The sequence below is a fragment of the Dipodomys merriami genome, unplaced genomic scaffold, assembly GCF_024711535.1.
Source record: "Dipodomys merriami isolate MVZ:Mamm:240054 unplaced genomic scaffold, mDipMer1.0.p SCAF_896, whole genome shotgun sequence".
Taxonomy (NCBI): domain Eukaryota; kingdom Metazoa; phylum Chordata; class Mammalia; order Rodentia; family Heteromyidae; genus Dipodomys; species Dipodomys merriami.
In genome coordinates this window covers 178,339-184,547 of record NW_027206508.1, presented here as the reverse complement: position 1 = coordinate 184,547, position 6,209 = coordinate 178,339, and the positions used below count along the sequence as shown (strand labels likewise).

The window sequence follows — 6,209 nt, the reverse complement described above, 5'->3', positions numbered from 1 at the left end:
CAAACTTACAGAATAAAATAGATCCAATACAAAAATGATAGGAGACTTTAACACCCCACTCTCACCAAAGGCAAGGTCTACCAACCAGAGGATTGGCAAAGAAGCTACCGAATTAAATGAGGCCAAACTTCAAGCGGAACTAATTGACATCTACCGAGTATTTCACCCTAAAACATTACAGTACACATTCTAATCACCAGCTTATGGAACTTTCTCCAAAATAGACCATATCATAGTTCATGCAAGGAACTTAAGCAACTACAAGGGGACTGACATAATCCCCTGTAGTGTAGCTGACCACAGTGGAATCAAACTAGTTCTCAATAACAAAGCATACTGCAGAAATTACTCAAATACATGGAAATTGAACAGCACACTTCTAAGCAATGCCTGGGTAACAGAAGAGATTAAAAAGAAATTAAAAAATTCTTACAACTCAATGAAAATGAAAACACCTCGCAAAGAAACTTGTGGGAAACAGCAAAAGCAGTCCTGAGGGGCAAATGTATTGCCCTCAGTGCCCACATCAAAAAATAGAGACAGACTAAGTAAATAATCTCATGTTGCAATTAAAACAGCTAAAATAACACAAAAATGGAAACCTAAAGTTAGTAGAGGAACCAGATAACCAAAATAAGAGAGGAGATAAATGAATTAGAAAATTGGAGAACCGTAGCCAGAATTAAACAAACAAAAAGCTGGTTCTTTGAAAAAATAAATAAAATTGATGGACCATTGGCAAGATTAACTTAAAAAAGAAGAGAGGAAACCCATATTAAAAGGATTAGGGATGGCACGGGAAAAATCACAACATGTACCCAAGATACCCAAACAATTTTGACGGACTACATTCAAAAGTTATATTCTAAAAAGTAAGAAAACCTGGAAGAAATGGATGCATTTTTAGAGAAATACAAGTTGCCCAAACTGAGCAAAGAAGAAGTAAATCAATTAAATAAGCCAATATCCTACAACAAGATACAGGAAGCAATCAGAAGTCTTCCAACAAAAAAAAAAGCCCAGGACCAGATGGATTCACAACAGAATTCTATAACACCTTTTAAAGAATAACTAATACCCATACTCCTCAAGCTCTTCAGAGAAACAGAGAAGGAAAGAGCTATCCCAAAGTCATTCTACAATGCCAATATCACACTCATCTCCAAACCAGGCACAGACACAACCAAAAAAGAGGATTACAGGCCAATTTCTTTGATGAATACAGATGCAAAGATCCTTAACAAAATTCTAGCTAACAGAATCAAGAAACAAATTTTAAAAATCATACACTACGACCAGGTAGGCTTCATCCCAGAGATGCAGGGGTGGTTTAACATATATAAGTCAATAAATGTAATCCAACACATCAGCAGAGCCAAGGTCAAGAATCACAGGATTATCTCCACAGATGCAGAAAAGGCTTTTGATAAAATTCAACATTTATTAATGCTAAAATCTCTGGAGAAAATAGGAATAGAAGGAACATTTCTTAAAACAATTAAAGCTATTTACGACAGACCAATAGCCAATATTATACTTAATGGGGAAAAGCTACAACCAATTCTCTTAAAATCAGAACCAAGGCAAGGATGCCCACTGTCTCCATTCCTCTTCAATATAGTCCTGGAACCCTTAGCCAGAGCAATAAGGCAAGAAAAAGAGATTAAAGGATCCGCATAGGGAAAGAAGTTAAACTATCCCTTTTTGCACATATTATACGTTCACGATCCCAAAATCTCCATCCCCAAACTGTTAGATGTAATAAATCCCCTCGGCAAAATTGCAGGATACAAAATCAACCTACAAAAATCAGTCGCATTCCTGTACATTGAAAATGTACAAGCAGAGAGGGAAATAAAGGAAGCAACCCCATTCACAAATCCCCCCCCAAATAAAATATTTAGGAATTAACCTAACCAAAGATGTAAAAGAAATATTTAATGAAAACTATAAAAACTTAAAGAAAGTAATTACAGAAGACACTAGGAAACGGAAAGACCTCCCATGTTCTTGGATAGGCAGATTTAATATAGTGAAAATGGCAATACTGCCAAAATTAATATACAAATTCAATGCAATTCTTATTAAAATCTCAATCATGTACATCTCTAAAATACAGAAAACAGTCCAAAAATTCATATGGAACAACAAATTACCTAGAATAGTCAAAAACATTCTAGGGAATAAAGACAACATGGGAGGGATATCCATGCCAAACTTCAGACTCTACTATAGAGCCATAATAACAAAGACAGCACCGTTCTGGCACAAAATCAAACCCAAAGACCAAGGTAATAGAATAGAAGATCCAGAAATAAATCCACATGCCTACAGTCAGCCGATATTAGACAAAGCAGCAAAAGACATACAATGGAACAAACACAGCCTCTTCAAACACTGGTGCTGAGAAAACTGGCAGCCACATGTAGAAGACTAAAAGTGGACCCCAGCCTATCACCATACACCAACATCAACTCAAAATGGATTAAAGACCTTAACATTAAACCTGAAGCTCTGAAACTACTGCAGGACAGAGTAGGAGAGATATTTGAAGTTATAGGCACAGGAAGGAACTTCCTGAACAGAGTCCCAGAGTCACAACAAATTGGAGAAAGACTCAACAAATGGGACTACCTTAAAATAAAAAGCTTCTGCCACACTAAAACTATGGCACCCAAGCTAGAACGACAACCAATTAATTGGGGAAAAAATATTTACCAGCAATATATCAGAGAAGGGGTTAATGTCCATTATATACAGGGAACTCAAGAAAATAGTCCCTTCCAAAACTAACAAACAAATTATTAAATGGGCAAGGGAACTAAAGAGAGACTTCTCAGAAGAAGAAATAAAAATGGCAAAGAAACACATGAGGAAATGTTCACCATCCCTGGTTGTGAAGGAAATGTAATTAAAGACAACTATGAGATACCACCTTACCCCAAACATAATGTCCCAAATCCTCAAGTCAGCCAACGACAAATGCTAGAGGGGATGTGGAGATGTACACTTATACAACCACTTTGAAAAGCATTCTGGAGGGTCCTCAGAAAGCTAAATTTTGACCTCCCTTATGACCCAGTCATACCACTTCTAGGCATCTATCCTGAAAAACAGGAACCAGTATACAAGAACACATGCACTTCCATGTTTATTGCCGCACTCTTCACAAAAGCTAGGTTATGGAAACAACCCAGATGTCCCACCACAGATGAATGGATCCAAAAATTGTGGTATCTGTACACCATGGAATATTATGTCGCCATTGAAAATGACAAAATAATGACATTTGCAGGGAAATGCATGGAGCTAGAAGAAATCATGAAATCATGTTGAGCGAGGTAAGTCAAGAGCAAGAGACAAACTGTACATGCTCTCCTTGATAAGTGGATGTTAAATCCAAAATGTTAGGAGATATGACAAAATTAACAGGACTTAAGAAAAAAAGAACTTCCACTCATCTGTTCTAACCACTACTAAATAAACTCATGCTGCTGATCACATGGATTGTGTCAATGTGTACACCAGAGGGGAACCAGGAAGAAGAACCAGAACTAGAGGAAATCAGGAAAAAACATATAACAGCGGGACCCATCAGCTGCACTGGACAGTGACCAAAATGAACTAAGCAACTCAATAGCAGCGATGGGAGGGAGGGAACAAGTGGAAAGAGGGAACAGCTGATGTTTGCAAAACAAAAGAAATGTAGTTATGAATCAATGTGGAAGAAATAACTGTGTCACAAAGCACATAGAACTCATAAATGTTATAGAACATGATAGACAATTTGCTCCATGAAAGTTAGAATGTGTTTGTGACTTTAACTGAGCATCACTATCACACAATACTGTGAAATTTGGGAAATTATGTAACCACTTAATCACAATAAAAAAGCAAAACCCTCCAGAAATCATTATAGATGTATACAAATAAATCTTGAATACATTTTGACATCAAAGTCAGGCAATTCACTTTGAAGACTTCATGGAATCCATGAATTGTTACAGTAAGATACTGTTGTTATTTAGATTGTGAAAATAGTTTGTATGGAAACAAAGAATGCAATGGTATTTTTGAAAATTATGAAACTTAACTGAACCATTATGACTTAGGTGAACAATGTGTACAGCCTTCCAAAACTTCAAAGAGGAAGTGATACATACTTTTCCTTTTGGCAATATCAAATGCAGTTTCTTCCAAGTTGTTCTTAAGACCTGATTTGACATAATGGTTCAACAGAAGGAGATTCAATATGTCTTTGCTATCTCTATTCCCAGCAACAAGATGCAAAGGGGTCAAGAGGCCTTTACTTTGCGAATTGGTATCTGCATCATGATGAAGTAAGGAAAAAGCCACTCTAGTATTATTCCACTTATAAGCACTGTGCAGGGTTGTCCAGCCATCTACAGTTATTGCATGAATATCTGCCGCTTGAGCCACCAACTCATGGACAGTGTCTAAGTGTCCACTGTAGGCTTCCTGATGGAGATGGGTATACTTATCGTCATCCCTAGTATTCACATGAGTGGCCTTTTTGGAAAGTAGTCTCCTCACTGTAGTAGGCCGATTATTTTCAGCAGCCCAAAGAAGAAATTTGCATGGATACTTCTCCATTTTTTTCTTGCAATTGATACCATTCCTCATTTTTTTCATCGTGTTCCTCGTCTTCATCAGAATTGCCTAACCAGAGCCTTTGAGTGAAAGTAGGAATGAGGTGTCCATGTATTTCCCTAATAGTTCATATTAGTTGAACTCTTCAGAAAAATCTGGTGAATTTTATGCATCTGTTTTTTCAACATGATTTATTTTCCATTTTTCCATTTTTACTATTCGAAATTATTCTAACTGGAGAGTAGGGAATTGATGGAGAGCAGAGGAAAGATGTTCCTCTGTATTCAAAGATACAGACTGAAAATAAGGAACAGTGGTGTCTCCATGTACAGCTGATTCTAGGAATGAGAAAATATGAAATAATGCTTTCTATATGGAAATGGCAGAGCAGAAAGTGAAATGATGCAACCAAAAATATAAAAGCAAAATAAATTAGGATAATTATGGAGCAATCATAGTATCTATGAGAAACATGAAAGAGAGAGAGGAAGAGAAAGACAGATGTGCAATGACCTAGATAGACACAAATGCATGCCTCCGATCAATTTATAGAGCAAGCAGAATTTTATGTTTTAAAAAAGATGGAAATAGACTTTGTGTATTTACTTGAAATTGTTAAATAAATTTTTAGCAGCCTCCGTAAAAAGACATAGCTTTAATCAAATTGTAGACAAGAATCTAAATCCTTGATAATTCTAGAAATAGATCTGAATGAAGTTAGTTGAATCACACTTTTTGTGTACATTGAAGGAATAGGTCCAGGCTAGGAATGCAACAAGAGAAGGCAGGCCAATTTTATCTGTGACAAAACTTTTGGAAAATGGCATCGAGAATTACTTACTGTTGATCCACTTGCACTGGAAGCATGATTCTGAACAATTGCTTGCTGATTCTCAGCTATTGATTTGATGATTATAATCTCCAAGAAGAAAAAGTGAGATTTAATTGATAACAAAGGACTACTAACACATTTTGACTTCTCAGTAATTACCTTCAATCATTGAAACCACATTAAGACAAAAGACAGGCCTACTTTTTTAGATAAAAACAAGTGTCTTTAAAAAAAAACAAGGAATGTAAGTAGTCATGCAAAGGACTTCTATTTTACTACTGCATTATACATTTTTTCTAAAGTTGGGTACCAATAAATAATGGATCTATTAGAAAGCTCTTAAAGCTCTTATGTCCAATCGTGAGTTCTCTTATACTATATCCTCATATTTTTTGTTTTGAAAGACCCCAGACCCACTGGGTTGCTTTCTTCAATGGGAGGGCACCCCAAGAACCAAGACTCCAAGCCAGCAGCTGCAATAAGCAAGAGGAGTTTATTTGGCGTTTGCACAAATGGGCTCTCTGTCAAAGGCAGACAGGAAGCCCCAAGCAGAGGTTTCAGGCACTTTTAAAGACAAAAGCCACAGGATTAGCATAATACCCCAGGCTCCCCAGGATTGGCTCAGTTTACTACACAGGGAAGTTTAGAACACTCTTTGTTGTTTTTTTTTTTTTTTTTTTCCCCCACCCTCCCGTACCTAGAACACTCTTTGTAATAAAACAATTGGCGAGGATGATCAAACAGAAGTAGTCACTCTGGGAGATAA

The 6,209-nt window shown here is 36.6% G+C and overlaps 1 pseudogene; it reads right to left on the bottom strand.

Annotated features, from left to right (window-relative positions):
• Window positions 1-4,101: 4,101 nt before the first annotated feature.
• Window positions 4,102-4,821, bottom strand: LOC138820527 (ankyrin repeat domain-containing protein 49 pseudogene; annotated as a pseudogene).
• Window positions 4,822-6,209: the final 1,388 nt, after the last annotated feature.